The 17532-nt window shown below is 39.3% G+C and overlaps 1 protein-coding gene across 1 annotated transcript in view; it reads left to right on the plus strand.

The window, feature by feature from the left end:
* The window catches only part of FAM110B (family with sequence similarity 110 member B), a 110086-nt gene that overhangs the window by 13043 nt on the left and 79511 nt on the right, over window positions 1–17532 (plus strand). The window contains exon 2 of the mRNA XM_057397840.1: window positions 17276–17399. The gene's annotated coding sequence lies outside the window, so the exon portion shown is untranslated. The remainder of the gene's footprint in view (window positions 1–17275; window positions 17400–17532) is intronic.

The following is a 17532-nucleotide window of genomic DNA, read 5'->3' on the forward strand; positions in this document are numbered from 1 at the left end:
TCCTGTCCCTCCTTCAAAGGCAGCTTGTGGAGACACATCTGCAGCAAAGCAGAAGCTGAGTGCTCATTTGGGGCTTTCCCCAGTCCTTCATTTGGTCTTGACGATACATGTGCATTGGGCTTGCCCTCACAGCAGGGTGTGCCTCATGGTGATGCTCCCTGATGCTATTGAGAAGAGGCAGCTCCAGAAAGTGCTGGGGCTTCCTGCTACTCCTCATGTGCAGGCTTCCCACTACAGCCTGCAGTTTGTGGCCTGGCCTGCCTTTCCCTGGGTTTGGGGCATGGCTGGCCTCTGGGTTGGACCACAGGGTTTGTGTAGTCATCCCTCCTAGATCCCTTGGTGTTCTCTGCCTCTGGTTCTTTGAGAGATGGTGAACAGGAGAGCCACAGCTGAATTCAAGGGCTGATATGCCAGGAGCCCTATTGTGCAGAGCACTCACAGGTTGTAGTTGAGGTTTTTCATTGTGGATAAAAAGCAAGCAGTAATACATTCAGATAAAATGCTGTGAGAATACACAAAGCAGTGTCCCCAGTAAAACACGCATGCATGAGAAGAAAGAGGAGGTAACAGGGAGTCTGGTTTATGATTTGCACCACTGCCTGTGGGACGTGCAGCATTACTCAACATTTCCAAAGTTGCCAGGGGATGGGAACTTCTATCCATTCTACTCCTACCGGTTTGATGTCAGTGCCAGTAGTAGATGCCCAGTACCTGGAGAGGGATCACAGGACAGCAGGAGAGAACCTGAAAATCTGCACAGCAGAATTCCAGCTGCTCCAGCCAGTAAGTCAGCTTCCTCATGGACCCAGCTTAAATGCCTCTATGCATATATAGCATGGGGGATAAACAAGAGGAGTTAGAAATACGCACATGCCTGCAGGGCTAGGATCTTTATTGGCATCATGGAGACCTGGTGAAATGGCTCCTATGAGTGGAGTGTTGGAATGGAAGAATTTGGGCTTTCTAGGAAGGGCAGGCAGGGGAGAAGAGGAGGAGGAGTTGCCCTCTATGTAAGTGACTGGCTGGAGTGCATAGAGCTCTGCCTGAGAATTGGTAAGGCACTTTACAAGGCTTATGGGCCAGGACTAAAGGGAGAGCAGAGACAGGAATATTTATGTGAAGCTGTATGCATGTCTGCAGGTAATCTTGGAGACAAAAGACTGAACCCGCCTCCCAATCCCTTGGTATTTTTGTCATAATGTGATGGTGTCCATGTGTACAGATGCATAGAAGGTGTTTTTTTTGTTTTGAAGTCCTAAATGTTTCTGTAGGGGCCTGTTCTAATCTAGATGAGCTTTCCCTTTTGCAGCTGTTTTGGACCAGATCCATGGAAGCAGTTACAGTACATGATCTGCATCCAAAGGAGAAGTGTTGTTCCTCTGGGGGCTGTTAGCTATTCTGTGAATGTAGTCCTTAGTGGTGGGGCTGGGCTCGAATTCATGTTCTGCCCTGGGTTTTGGAGAGGTTGTCCACAAGTCCTGAGCTATGATCTTGCTCTCCTGTGTCATCTTAACTACAATGTTGCTCCAACATAGTTTCTGAAGGGCATTAAACAAACTGGTGACAAAGCAGAGTGAGGTAGGAGCCCAATGAACTTTATTACCCAGGCCCCTTTCTCAGGTATCTTTCCTCAACTACCTTAAATGCCTTTACTTTTCACCTGCTGTCTGTCCTCTGAGTTGCTTTGTCTGGATGTAGTTACTTCTTGCAAAAGTTCTTGCTAGTGGTATAAGATAACTTGGCAGCATCTGTGAGAAAACAGTTATATGTGGAAGAGGTTATTGTGAGATTTTTATCTTATCTGGAGAGCTACCAAAAGCTGGGAAGTGCAAAATACGTGTGGGGTTTTTTTTATTCCTGAAATTTCACACTGCTTTTCAAAATAAGTTCTTCTGCCTTTAAGTGGGTGAGTCCTTGCTCAAAAATAGTGATTCCCAAATGTTCTTCTTTGAGCCAAGTATAAAATCTTTTTTTATGCAATTTCTTCAGAGCCTGGCTTTGAGAAAGAATTTAGTCTTCCTTTAGAGTCTTCATTCTCTTTATAGAGCATAATGAGTTTGCTTTTCAAAGGAAAAGCTGAAAATTCCAGTGAAGATGCTCTTGCATATTTTGGTTTGTTTTTATGCAGTATTAAACTGTTTAACATTTAATACAGTAAATTCTTTAAAAGCGTAAGTTATTTAAAAGTTCATGGTAAGTACATAACTGTTAGTATTAGTACTTGATTGTCAGTAAGAGGACATTAATAATAATAAATTACCAGATAACAAAGCAAAGATCTGAGCCTTTCTCTTACTAAGCTGAAAAACAAGGATGCGGCTCTGTAAGTAGGAAAATGGTTGTAGGTATAATCATATTTTTTTAATGATTTTTTTCTTTTTATTTATTCCTATTTGCATATCCTAATTATGTAGAAGTCTTCAGTTTGGAAACTGAAGTGTTATTTTATTTCTCCAAGTATCTTTTGGTATCAGCTCAGTGAGTGCCAGTTTCTTGGAGCTTGTTAACTTGCCCATGACAGTTTTTTCACGGCTCAAATATGGCAGCTGATGTCTGACTGCTTTAAAGTAATAACGAACACTGTCAGATTCTTTGTATACCTAGTAGTGTGATCCTATGGCTTCATTTCAAACAAGCAAGCGTATGTATGGAAACAAGTTCTCCCTTGCTCTGTGATTTCTGTTGGTGGACTGTGGTTGACTTCTGGCAAGAATACTACCTAGTGGTAGAGTATGAAGTAGTGTAAAACCAGCCCTGATACCAATGGGCTTGTCATGTATGCTTGAGGCATAACGGTCAGAAAATAGCTTGCAAACATTTCCATTTGCTAGTGTTAAATTGTGGTTTTATTTGTCAGTGTTGGCTAAAAGTGAGTGAGGTAGGAGTTGAACCCAGTTTATGAATAAATGCCGCCAAATTGAGTTCTACTGCACTTTAAGGGAAACAGCACCAAATGTAAGCAAAATGTCTCTTGTTGCTTTGGTATTTAAACTTTTATGGCAAAAATGGCTTAGGATGGAAGCAGTAGTTTCAGTCTCAGTGGAAAATGGAGACTCCTCAAAGCTGCTGCACTGGAAAAGTCTGTTGTTGGCTGTGGTTCTCCCTTTTTATTGCACTCTATGCTAAGCCTGTGATCATGGTATTTAGAAACCCCTCCCCTTGATTAGTGACCCAGTCTTTCCATGAAACTACATGGGTCTATAGGCTTCTCAGTGATTGCTGTACATTTAACTCCCAGGTGCACCAGAATTGCTCTTAGACACAGACAGAATTCCTGAGCTCCCAAGCCCAGCTGGATGCTTCCTGCTGTAGCACCTAACACAACTTTGCTTCACGGTACTATGAGCGTATCAGAAAAGATTGTGTGAGGCAAAAGGACATGGTAGTTAAAGATGAACCTTGCTCTTTTACTAGTCACTAGCACCAGATTATTTCATTGTAATGGAAATTCCGTTGTGTTTGAAGGATTCCTCCTCCCCTCCTCATTTTGTGAAGACCTTTAACTGAGTGCTTAGGCTTCATCACTTAATCTAGGAATTTACAGAAAGGTAGTGCAGAGTTCACAGAGTAGTGGTGTGATGTGGTGTGACTGTGTCAACTTGAATTGTTTAGTATGTTTGCAACAACTTGAGCTGCTTTCTCGCCGTCAAGTCCATTCCCAAGAATGATGGGTTGAGTGTGCGAGTGTCACATCCAGGTGTCATTCTGGCAGAATCACTGGTGAGCTGATGTGTGTGGCTATTGTTTCCTTTTGAGGAAGGCAGATATTACACTTCCTAAACCAGAAAGAAACTTTTCTTAGCAAAGCTTGATCTTTTGGTAAGTATTTGAAATTCTGCCTGTGTATTGCAGGTGAATGCCCAGACTCCATGCTGCCTGGTGACTGCTACCTCTGTGGCCAGAAGGATTAGAATTTCAGCCCCCTGGGTTTCCTGTGCACATTCACTTTATAGTTTTATTCCTGTTTAGTTGCCTGTGTTAAAGAGCGTGTTTTTATTTATACTTGCTCTCAAAAAGAAAGGCAGTAATGATGGTGTATCGATTTTTATTGTATTGAACTATGTTAGGATTTATGCCCCTTTTTTTTTGTCCCCAGATGCTTTGCAGGGTGGTAGTTAACCACGTACTATGCAAACTCTTGCAGGAAAATGAATTGGTTATCTGTTAATGAAAACTAAATCACAACAATTTTAGCTTATTTCAAAGTATCTAACTTATTTAGGATCTGAAGTCGTAATTTTTTTCAATTAATGCCTTAGTCTACTTTTTTTTCCTTTTAAACTTTAAAGTAAATATAAATGGTTTCTTATGTGCAAAATGATACCCTATAATAAAAAAAAAAACCACAGTTTTTGTCTTCCTCAGGGCTTGAACTGACATTTAAATGTGAAAGATGTTTTCATCATTTATTTTAGTAGTCTTACTTTTTGCACTTTTTATGATCCCTGCAGTTTTAAGTGTGGCTTGCACAAACTGAACCACATGTAAAATATAATATTGGCCTGTATGAAATCCCGGAACTAAATTTGTTCACCAATAAGTTGAGTTGATCAAGAAGCTGGTGAAAGACTGCTTTCTCCTTATGCAGTTCCTTGTATTTATCTTCAAAAGTTTTATACTTGGGGTGCTATTTATCTGTTACCATTAATTAAAGCATTATCTAGCATATAAACTGGTTTAAGCAGTAGAGAAAATAGTTTCTTGGTGCTCTAAGAAATTTAAAGGAAATGTTTTTGAATTGTGTAGTAATGGCATATGATGGCTTTCTGCTTAAAGGAAAAAAAAAAATCAAAACCAAACCTAGAAGCATATGTTTGTGGTGTGTTGATTTTTTTGCCAGGTTTTCATGTCTTAATTTCAGTTTCTTTACCAGTCTATTGAAAGACTCAGCTTGGTGCCTTGTGAGACCTCTGAGGGTTGGTGTGAAAATCTAGAAAATCTAAAGTCAAAGCTTGAGAGGTTTCAAAACTTTTCAGTAAGATTTTTGGCATGGAGATGGAATTAATTGAGATTTGTAATAACAGATGCTGTTGTTGGTGCTGCAAAAATATAAATCCAGGTTAAGACATACAGGAAAACGTATGGAGGTAAGTGTAGGTACAGGGTTGCTGGAAAAATTTCGGTATTGACAGTTTTACAGGTGTGTTTCTGCAAAATGATTGCTGGTGCTCCCTTTTTTTCACTAGTCAAAAAGATGGTCAAGTGAAAATGAAGCCTGTTTGGAGGCACCACTAATTAGTTCTTGTGTCCATGAGCTGCCCCCTGTGGGGGAGCGGAGGGGAGGGTAGGAGAGGAATTCTTCCATCTCTGATCCATATGTTTGGAAATCCCTACTGTTATTATTCAGAGGCCTAAAAATATACTGGATTTTGTTTCAAAACCAAGATTGAATATGTGTATATATTACTGTAGGAGCAGTGGTTTAGGTAGTTTAGGCAAGAAAATGGCTGATGTATAATAATGCCTACGTAAGTGTGGAGTCTTCTCTTGGCTTGTCTTGGAGACAAATAAATTTGTTTTCTATTTAATTGAGTGTTGGGCTGTTTTGTTCAATTCTTACAGAAGCTCAGCCATAAGCCTTGAGCGCAGAATAAATTCTTTATCCTGTGTGATTTGTGTGTATTTGTCTTTTAAGTCTGTTTAACAAAGTAGCACAACAAATTTAGGATTAGCGACATGCTAGTTAGCTTTGCTGAAGGAGCCTGGGTCAGAAAAATGGGGAAAATCATGGTTTTTGCCTTAGGTATGATTAGCTGGCACAAAGATTAGCTGTATCATGCATTTCTTTTCAAACGGTTCCTGACCTCATGGGTGCAGGGAAGTTGTGATCCAGCTGTAGCAGTATAAATTTGGCAAAGAAAATAAGCAGAGGGTTTGTGCAGATTTGTATATTGGCAGTTTAATATTCTCAGCACACGGGCTTTCCTTTTACTTCTCACAAATTGAAAAATAATGTTGATTTAGTACCAAGTGTCTGTTGTTACACATGCCTGTTTGTATTTAATGCTCTTTACTGCTTTTAGTGCGTTTGTTTTTTTTTTTTCTCTGTATCCACTAACACGATATGGAAGGCTGTTAATACCAGCTTACATCAGGTATCACTTGCTGAAGTTTCTGATACATTATGAATACAAATTTTAAATTTCAGTAACATGAAATGTGGACTCTAAAATCCTGCTTTTAATCTAGGCTTATTTGGTTAGGCTGTGTTAAATCTATTCCTAAAAATACTCAAGCTTTATTTTTTCTATTATTTTCATTTGGGATCAAATCTCTTTGAAGTGTGTAGACAAGCACCTGTGCTCATTTTAATCCCTGTGTAGTTTTCATCAATTATCACAGCAGGCAAGAAAAAAATCGAATTGTAAAATGCTTTTGAAAAGTAAATAAGTTCAACCTGGCGTTCAGGTTTCTGTTTTAATCAGACATCATCTGTATTCATGTTTTTACACCAAGCTGGGTAAGGGAGGGGCACGAAACACCTTTTTTTGTTTTTGTTGTTAAATATCTGTTTTGAAGTGCCCTGGTGTAGGATGGGTCTAATACGTTAGTGTTTGTGTGTGTGCAGATTTCATATATTTATTTTTTCTAAGCTGGAGAAAGATCTAGGTCAAGAGATTTCATTCTTATTAATAACTTAAAGCTTGATTCAACAAAAATTCAACAGTCTCTGTGGCTAGAAAGCTTCCTGACTGGGAAAGCACTGGTGGAAAAGGAACCTACTGCACTCAGACATGGGTGGGAACATTTGCCTTTCTATTGGGGTGTTAAAACACTCGCCTCCCCCCCCATGTGTTTGCGATGGCCACAATGAAAGCTCACTAGGCCACGCTCTTTCTGTGTTTCTCAGTATAGGGCTATGCCTGGGGCTAGGTACTGTTGGTGTTTCTCCCCCGTCCCATGTATGTCCATTGTCCAGCCTATGTCCCATGCCATGGCCCCAGCCTTCCAGTGCTGCTTCGGCCTCCTGACCATGGGTCATTGAATCATAGAATCAACTGGGCTGGAAAATATCTTTAAGATTATTGAGTCTAGCCTTTGCGGCAGGACTGCCAAGGCCACCACTAAACCATGTCACTGAGGGCCTCATCTACACATTTTCTGAACGCTTCCCGGAGTGGTGATTCTGTCACTTCCCTGGGCAGCCTGTTCCAATGCCTGATCACCATTTCACTGAAAAAAATTTTCTTAATATCCAATCTAAACCTCTTGTCCTAAAATGATGATGATCATTTGTGTGGAATGTGATCATCCGTAGGATGATCCGGGTCTTGTGGTGTTGCTCTTGCCACAACACTCTTTTACTTACGAAAACATTTCTGTGAGCTAAATAAATAAATAAATAAATACAAAACGTTACCAATTCTTGTTTAATTCATTGAGGGATACTAAGACATGGAGTCTCTCCTTTGGCCTTGTCTAGCTTTCTCATTCCTCAGTCACCTCCTTGTGTGTTTAGCTCCACAGCACCAGTGCCTCGGCCTGGTGTTAAATATGTAAACTGGAGAAACTGGGAAAACTGTTAAATATGTAAAGTGGAAGAACAGGGAAATTCTTGTCTCTTTTAGCTACAGTAATCAACTCTATTAAAATTTTAAACAAACTTGGAGAAAATACTTCTTATGAAGTCTTTAATTTTCCCTTAAGTTTCTGTGTTGCCCTAGAACCAAAAGCAAGGGTAGTTAAATTAGGATAATTAATCATGGAACAACTTACACACGCAGGAGATGTAATGAATTTTCCATCAGTTTGCAAGTTCTGTAAATCAGGATAAGAGGTTTCTCTAAAGTGTGCTGTTTGTAAGCTATGGATCTGTACTTGACAAAAAATTTAGGTTAAGTAAGTTTGATGCCATCTGTCTTGACATCTTGGAGTTGTTTCTGGAGCAGTTGCTTCTAATGTGATGTTTTAGAGAATTGGTCTCTATTTTGATGTCTAATACTGTATCAAGGAGTGCAGACTTGAGGGAGGAAAGGTCATTTTAAGTGTAAAAATCTGATGCTTCCTTTCCTCCTGTTCTTCCCCAAGATCTTGTGGATGTGAGAGAGGTCAGAAACCTTCCCATCCTCTGGTGCAGGACCTGCCAATGATACCTGTCTACCTGCAAAACTTGGGTTTGTGCTGACAAAAGGCAATAAATATTATATTTATTGCTTTTGGGGGAAGTTTTCCAGTGTGTGGAGCTGCAGGTTGTAACTTCCCGAAGTGGGATGCGCAGAAGCCTTAGGTACTGTAGTCAGCCTGTGTAACTAATGTAATTGCACCTTCTCGTTCAATAAGTACTATAGATGTGAAGCAGACTTCGAAGCAACTCAGTTGACACCCACACAGGACTAAATAGTAACTTCCCAAATAAATTGCTGTGTGGTATAAGTGCTAAAGTGCTGTCAATACAAAGAGAACTAATTCCCAGCAATTCTTTATATGTTGAAAATCTCTGTTTAATCCAGCAAATTTCAACTTGCATAGTTAGGTTTCTTGCACGTAAAATGAGCAAAAATTATCAAGATCACTAAAAACATAAAACATGAGAGAAAAATGTCAAGGTGTATATATACCTCATCAAATTCTGTTCACATCCCATATATTTTATTTACGTTAGTGACCAAAGGGTGACTTACCAAATACTGCCTGTCTTGGGTTCAGCTATAGCAGGAACAGTATAGCTTCTTTGAAGTGTAATAGAATAATTATTGTCTATTTTATAGCAAGTGAATTGGAACATACTCTGCTTGAATTGCATCATGTGAACCACTTCAATAGGGTCTTAAGGAGGCATGGTTCTGAAAATTTCTTCCCTCCTTTATTTGCACACAGACATAATTGGAAACTGAGATGCATTGTTTGCACAGTACGAAAATGTAGCAGTAGAAATGATAGCACTGTAATAGAGGTTAAAGTAGAAATATTTTTAGGTGTTGGACTTAATTTTGAGAGTGTTTTTCTTTTGTCTTTAGTGCTTTGGAACTTACTGTTTTGCTACATGAGCACCTTCTTAGATGCCTTATATATTTGAGCTTACAATTCAGAATGTTCAACTTCAGTGTTTGGGGTTTAATACTTGTTTGGGGGTCTGTCTTTGTAGATAACTTGCACAGAATTTTCTGCAGAAACATCATCATATTTGATACAGCAAATGTTAGCAACTTTTACAACGGAGAATATTGACATTTCATTAGTCTGGTGACTAATCAAAATCAATCATGACTAATCAATCGTCAAAATGCACATTGGTAGGGATATGTGAGGGACTCTGCTGGAAAAAAAGCATGTTCTGATATACAGAAATGTTGCATGTATTTTTTGAGATCTTTTTGTAACCCAAATGACCAGCATTATTTTCTTAGCTGTGGCATCATTTGAAATGCCGAAGATTACCCAGTGCAAGTGTTAGTGATCTATCTCTATTATTTAAAAAAGAATTGCCAGGTAGTTTCAGAATGAGTGACAGGGGTAAGATGATCTCTCAGTTGCCCTTTGGCTTCAGGGTAGAAGAGACCTAGCTTTATGGACTGATGACATGCAGCTTTCAAGTTGCAGCCTCCCATGCATCCTCTCTCTTCTTTCTGACTGCTGCTGTGAAGTAACTATCTTCTTTATGAATTCTGTTCCTGTTTTGGAAGCTTCTTTTAAAATACTGGATGCTCTTTGCTTCTTCCCAGACCTTAGTGCTGTTAAATGAGGATGAGAGTTACCAAAGGAAGATGATGCACATGACAACCCATGTAAAAGCCCTATCAGCTGTCTGGTCTTTCATCCTGCATATAGTGATACAATACAAATGTTTGATGTCCTACTTGGTATTTTTATTTATAAGGTATAACAAAAGTGTCAAAAGTTTATGCTCGAGTTGTCAGAACAGTGTGAGAATATAGTCTCTTAAGCTCCTGATTTGACATTTGACAAAAGTGGCCCAAATCAATATCAGACTGTTGCCACTTTGATGCCTTGCCATAGCAACCTGACACAAGGTTGATAAATCTTTATAAAAGAAGCAATAAGTTGCTAAGTCCTCAGAAAGGAAGTGTAAAACCTCCTGATTCAAACTGGTGATTTATACCGCTCTTAGCGGTAGTAGTTGGTTTGGCTGCTTGCCCCTTGCCTGTGTTTGCCAGCTTCCTACTACTTGGAGAGGATCAGTTGCCTGGATTCACTTTCTCTGGGATGTGGAAGTGCTGTAGCGCTCCACTGATATTCTGGGTAGTGATAATTTGCGTTTTCATTAAAATCATTTAACCACTACCCAGATTTTGATAACTAGCTTTAAACAAGAAAAAGTGAATAATCATGGGATCTTATATATTTTTTCACTTTGGTCCAGAATTGCCCCAAGTAGCCTAAGCTAGAGTTGCATCAGTTATGAAGCTGCTTCCTTCTCTGACTCTCAAAATTGCAGCATGCAGCATAAGAATGTTATTAAAGGCGTCTGATGAAGGAAGACTTTGCAGACCTGGCATGTTGTGCTTAATTCCTGCTTTTGTAAGTACCTGCTGGGTTGTTCTAAGCGCTGAGCCCATGGCCTAGGGGTGGATTTCACTTCTTGTCGTCCAGGGAGGAAGGCCTTTGGTAAGACGTCTCGTTCCCACGAATCACTGAGCATGATGCAAGGGACTCCTGTTCCAGCCTCATTAAAGTTCGATTATTGATATCCTGTGTTCTACTATATATTGCCCTTGTACCTGGCTTTTTTTCCAGTGTAGGCTGTAAAGTCTTTCAGGCCAGAGGAAAATTTGCCTTTACAGGCTGTAACATCCAGCTGTATTTCAATCATGACTAACAAAGTGATAAATCGGTGATTGTGTTCCTCAGTTTATTCCTCCTGCCAATAGTTTCTTATTTCTTCTGAAGTGCATAACTGGGGGGGTTTGTGTGTGGTGTTTTTTGTGTGTGTGTGTTTGCAGATGTCTCATTATTAATAATTTGTATTTATTCTAGTTCTCAACTTTATATTATAAATTCTTGTTGTCTTGGCTAGTGAGCAAACGAAGGTGACCTGAAACTCCTCCAAAATGTGTGCATGGCTCGGTATTCAGTAACCATCTGGCACTTTTATACTTCTCTGTCTTCTGTAGATCTGATGAAAGTCCCCTACTGCCTCTAGTCATTCAGGTACTTTGGAGAACCACTCTTGCAGTTGCCTGGCATTGTTCCCTGGCAGAATTGCTTGGGCAGGTTTTATCTCGGCATTTGTGTCCTGATAACCTGAGAGCTGTCTTGATCTGATCATTTGATGGTATTGTGTATCACTTTTATTGTTTTGAATGTGGGTCATTGTCCCTTGATCATACCTGGGGAGAACTAATGCATCTCAGGTGGTGGTTCAGTACCCGGATAGAAGGCTTAGGACTCCCAGGTCTCTTGCACAGCTTGTCTTAATGTGGATATGGCAAGATGAGGGGACGATTAGAGGCCACAACAAATTTGTTTCATAATTTGCATAAAAATCGTACTTCTCCAACTGTGGTTGGATTTGAAGCAAAAACAATCGTGAGTCCAAATCTGTTGAAGGCATTAAATAACATTGTGTAACTTTGATGTTGCAAAGACTTTTGAAAGGGTCTGTGTGTTGCAGAGTATCTTTCTTAAAATCATAATGGTGTCGCTATTAAAAGCCAGAGAGGTGTCACCCTTATCAGGTTTAAAATCTCTAATGCATAGTTCGTGCTTTTAGTTCCATGCTTTTCTTTCATGCTTAGTTGAATTCCAGCTCTGCCCATTAAGTACTGCTAATCTTCGGAAAGTTTGTTGTGAGAAGGCAGACAGGGTAGTGTAATACATGTAATTCTTTCTGCAGCTGCATATAATTACACTCATGTATATTTTCATGCATGTCTTGTGTTAAGATTTCTCCTAAATATCAGGCAAAGATGATGACAGCATATGGTTTCTTCTAATGTCTGTCCTAAAGTCAAACCAATTACTCTGCTTGCATCTCATGAGCTACAAAGTGGTTATGCTTTCATAGGGACTATGAAAAATGAATAAAGCTAAATTGCAAACTGAAAAAAAGGGGAGTTAGGATTTGGCTTACTTCAGGTGCTATACCCAGGCTGTCTTTCAGAAACCCTTGTACTATACATAACTTTAAGAATGTGTGTATGACATGTTCTCTAGATCATCACTAAAGACTCAGTGCACGCTTTTTTTTATAAATGGAAATATCCAGGGTTGTGTCCAAGCCTTAATTCAGTTTTAGGACCCCCAAATCATGAATCTCATTGGTATCCATGAATGAGTTAATTACTTTAATGATGCCCTTTGTAGGACCTTAATTGACTTTAACTCCTAGAGAAATTCTTACAAAGAGTCTCTTCTTTTGCCTTAATGTCAACTTCTGTTCCTTATTTTATGGTTCTCTGTAATGTCTGTAGTAATAAGGCAGTGTAGTATTTTCCTGTTTCCTTTCACTGGGAAAACTTAAACTGGATTGTTCTGACTGAATTTCCTAGTCATATTTACTTAAAATTCATCATGGTACCAAGCTTCCTGTTAAGCTTATCTTCTCTCATTACTTTGTGCCGATTTTGGCTGGGGTAGGGTTAATTTTCTTCACAGTAGCTGGTATGGGGTTATGTTTTGGATTTGTGTGGAAACAGTGTTGATAATACAGGGATGTTTTCGTTATTGCTGAGCAGTGCTTACACAGGGTCAAGGCTTTTTCTGCTCCTCACAGCACCCTATGCTTGAATCGTTATACTTGCTTTTTGTCCTATACCTTATTTTCCTCACTGTTTCACAGCTTTTCTTTCAAGTCTGAGCTCTGCCATTGTCACCAAACCTAGAAACGTTCACAAGTATACAGGCTTTCTTCTTGTGAGTCCCTTTGCAAGAGGTACAGAGACTGTACATTAGAAGATTGTACATTAGCATATATGCTCAGCTCATAGATGTGCTGTTGCAGTTTTTACTTAGTACCTCTTGAACTGTGTTTGTGCTTTGAACTAAGAAGCACTTTCAATCATCTGCTGCTTTTCAGTGGAGTTTCTTGAAGGAGCGGTTCTCCATCACAGTTGTGTCCATCCTCTTTGATAACTACCTATCTTAGCTGTTTGTCTTAGCAGACCTAAATCTGACTGCTTTTTTTCTGTTGTCATTCATTTGCTTGGCATCCAGCTGTTGTTCCTGAGGTACACAAAGAGAGTGGCAGAATGGAAATGCATTAGGTCCATCAAATACTGTAATTTCCCTGCCTTTCATTACCCTCCAAAACAATTTCTTCCTCAAGAGACATGCCATCTCTTTTTACTCATCTTTGGAGCCCTGTTTTACTGGGCTCCCCACTGATGTTTAAAAATCCTAATTATTTCCATCATAATGTCTATACTTACTTTCATCCTTTTTTGTTTTTAAATCTAGAAAAAGAAAACCCATGCTGCAGAGCCAGGTAGTATGCTGGCCAGAAAACCTATTTTTCTGTTTTCCTTTTTTCCTTTCTTTTTCTGTTATACTTTCATAACTGATTTTTCCCAGGAAAGTGTGAGACTTCCATTAAAATGTTCCTAGAATAAATACGTATTTTATTGCTTACCTTTATAAACTTAAGAGGAGTCCAGTGAGGAACACTGGAAGGACAGGAGCTCTGATATTGTAAGTAATTATATGATTGTGTTAAGGACTCTGTTTTGTTTTCCTGATAAATGGTACAGCAGTGGATGTGGATTGTAAATTGACAACTTGTCTGTACCTGATGTGTGTATTTCCATAGGCATAGTTAATCCATAACTGATACAAACCTTAAATAAAATCCTTGGTCTTGGAGACTAGAAAAGAGACCATCTGAGAATCTGGGCAGAAAGCTAACAAAGGTAAAATGAAAACTGTGCTTTTTTGTCTCTTACTTATATTTTACAAATGTTCATATATATGTACCTGCAAACAAAAAAAAATAGTGTGCTGGGTTTGCTAATCTGCTTTTGGTGGAAGCTTTCTGTCAGTATCATTAACATTTAGGAGATGAATGTACCTTCTGCTTCTTCTGTAAATGTGTTGTAACTTTCTCTGGCAGTATATAGTGTCTGGATAGCTGTGCTGATCTAGAGCCTTCTAGTGGGATGCTTACAGCTGCGAGAATAGTGGTAGTGAAACTGTGAAACTTTTAGATATTGCTGCCTTCCAGCTGTCAAGTTGATGTAGCGCTTGGTTGGGAAAATTAGCAGCATTTTCTTCAAACTTTGTGGTTAGTAAGGCTCTGCTTAGTTTCTCATAGCTGTTGTCTTGCTTTACGATGAAATTTATTATTCTTGGTCTAAGTTGGGGTGAAGTTTTTTAACAGCTGTGAATAAAGTCAGACAGTGTGAAAGCTAAGGTTACCAGCTCAGAAGTATAACGTCCGATAATGAAGATAACTTAGGCATTTATATGCCACCAAAGGTAGTAGAGAGCAGTGCATACCATAACACTCTGTGAAATGTGAACATGGGAAGCCTGACTTCTTTTTTTTTCTGGTTTTCTTTAATTTAATTCTTCCATTTTTTTTCTAGTGGTTTAATGCTGAGTAAGTGAGCAGATTACAGTTTAGTTTTATTGTTGTTTTTAATGAAAACATGTCTATCTGCAGGAGTAGGAACTGTTGGAATTAGTGAATGTGGCTGCTTCCTAACACACTAAATTTTCTGAAAGTTGTGTTCTGTAAATTGACTACACCTTCTAATTTATGTTGAATGTGAGCTTTTTACCTGAAAATGGTAGAGATGTGAGAGTAGTGAGTCAGAACCTTCTGCCTATGAAAATTTAGGGACTGTATTAAGAGGCTAATTCCTACCCCTCCCTTCGCCAATATCCACTGGTAAATATTTCTTTGTTTCCAGTTATGTGTACAGCTGTGATCTCCTATACCTCTTCTGCTTTGTTAAATAACTTTATTCTCATGATCTGTGGTCCGTTTGGCTTCAGAAAGCATTCGTATCTCTTTTGGCACAGAAAGTATATCTTATTTATGTGAGTAGCTAGATTGTCACTGGGGAGAAACTGAAGTCAGGAAACTGAAACAATGATTAAGGTAACGCCTTATCAAAGCATTGGCTATCAAATGCTTAATCATTTGCTGCTAAGTTTCCATATCAGCTTATTTCTTTGTCAAGAAATCCTGCATTTTTAAAGACTTTAGTTTGGATAATGGAAGCCTCAGGGTAGGCTCAAGTGAGGTTTTATAGTTTAGATAGGTGCCTTTGGCATTGCTGGAAAATAAGCTCATTCATTCATTCACAGATCCTTCCAGTGTAGGTGTGGCCTCTCTTGAGGTGCATATTTTTGTAAGTACTAAAACTTTGATTTCATGTTTAGCAAGGGAATGAAAGAGAGGAAGAACATAGCAAGTGAGGATGAAAACTCTTTTTAGAAAGAAAGCCCAAAGACTTGTTGATACTGGACAGCGAAGCAGGAAACGATGTGTGTCATAAAAGGCGCTGGCTTGTTGAAAAAAGGCTGAAACTCAGGATGTAGTCTATAAATACAAAACAGTTTCATAAAAATGTTTGTAAAGTGCAGTTCTGAGTGCCTCAGAGAAGCTGACTGATAATTGTGCAGCTACTTTAGTATATATATGTATATATAGTGCACTGGCATACACACACATACACTCATACCATACTTTCTACTATAAGCATGAATATATTTAACTTAGTGTTATTTGTTTTCCATAGGAGACTGGCAACATTGCCACCACCAGATGTAAATTTGGGAGCTACAACCTGTATTCTTTGCAGACTAAACCAGCAACTTGGTGGAAAAGCAGAGAGCAAGGGACTCCAATTTCAACAAGGCAGAAAGGGAGGAATTCATGAAGCTGGATGTTTTCCTGCACAGAAATACCCAATTTTTTTTTTTCTCCGCAGTATTGTATCACAAGTTCTTCATTTCAAGCAGCACATCCAGCAGCCTTGTAGGGGTTTTGGAGGTGTATTCTGTTCTGACCAGTTGACAGCTGTAAAAATTATCACCTAACTTGGAGATAAAACTGCTTATATTTGAACTTGCTTAAGATGCTGGCCAAGAAGCATAGCATTACTAGCTGTAATTAATGGCCATGTTCCCTTTTTTCCCACTGACTTGCTCAATATGAACTTACAGGGACCTTCAACTATGGGTTGTTGGCCATAATTTTGTTCACAAAATTGTTAGTTTTGAGACTGAAATGAGTGTCAGTTCAGAGTTACTGCTTAAAGTACAGTGATTTGGAATATCAGAATAATTTGTAATAATACAAGAATGTGTTTTTCATTGGTCATCTATTTTTGGGCTTTGTTGTACTAAACAAGGCAAGGTTGTTAAACATACCTGTTTTTTCCTCCCATGGTTTTAAAATGCTAGGGTGTTTTTCTTTCTTCTTTTACCAAATACCATAATAATGCTACCACAGCAGTCCCATAACTGAGCAGCTGTAATGTTCTGTCACTCTGAATGTCTGTGCCTTCATCTTCCTCTTGTTAATTTTTGAATTTATAAGCGCTTGTGTGAAGGTGCCCACGTGTTTCTGAAATCCCTCCATTGTTGCTCATTTCTGTTGTACTGCTGTTTCAAAGGCATCTGGTCTCAAAGATGAAGGTCCATCCACCCACCCAACATAAATGAGCTCTCATCTTAGGTTCTTAGGTGTAGTCATGTCAAGGCCCCAAACTCATGCAGGCTCTCCAAAGACTCGGAGTGGGGAAGCCCAGGGTAACTGATACCTCACAAATATTGCTGCCTGTTCAGTGTGTTAACTATGAGACAACTGTTTTCTTGAATTTATTGCTTGAATGGGATTTTCCTGAGTAAACTGTTCTGGTGTGCATATTTAACAAGGGTTTCTTTGTCACTTGAGTGGAGGTCATTTGCAGGGAGGTGAGACAGTTTGCAGGCTGGGTTTCTTGCCTGCAGTGGCACAGCACTCTCTGACTCCTGAGCAGATGATGTCTCGCCACTAGTGCTCTTTGCTATGAAGCATTCTCAAAGTGTGTCTCTAAGCAGTTTCAATACGTGGAAAATAATGACATGAGAGTAACCCAGAATTGATACTTGTAGTTGCCTGTTGGATTTTGGAGCTTGGAGATTATGCTGTTAGGACTAATAATACAAGTGCTAGGGAGAATGTACAGCTGACTGTTTGGCTGGTATCATTAACCACCTCTTTGCAGCCTTTCAGTCTCCGAAAGATGTACACTTCTGTTCCCTGAAATTTACGTTGCGTAAGCTGAAAGATTCAACCTAAAAGGACACTTGTTGCCTGTCCTAAAACTGCGGCTTTGATGCATGATAATGATGAAGCTAAATGCTTTCCCTGTTCCTGTGTCTCCAGGCACTGTTGCAGGAGCCTCTGGGAGCCTCTGGTTGAAGAGACCTGTCTGGAGACCTCTGCTAAAGGTGAAGACCTCCTAATAGCCCAGACAGCCTTAGCAGGAGCTCAGAAATCTTATATCAAGGTAAAGAGATTCATTTTTTAAGAGTGAATTCAAGTGGCTTATACAATTTTCAAAATACAGATTTCTTTTCTTGCTAAATAAACACACAAATGCATCTCTGAGCTTTCTGCTGCTTTTATGTGTATTGCTGCTT

The sequence above is a fragment of the Pezoporus wallicus genome, unplaced genomic scaffold, assembly GCF_028554395.1.
Source record: "Pezoporus wallicus isolate ANWC-B61680 ecotype Strahan unplaced genomic scaffold, APGP_CSIRO_Pwel_v1 contig_227, whole genome shotgun sequence".
NCBI lineage: Eukaryota > Metazoa > Chordata > Aves > Psittaciformes > Psittacidae > Pezoporus > Pezoporus wallicus.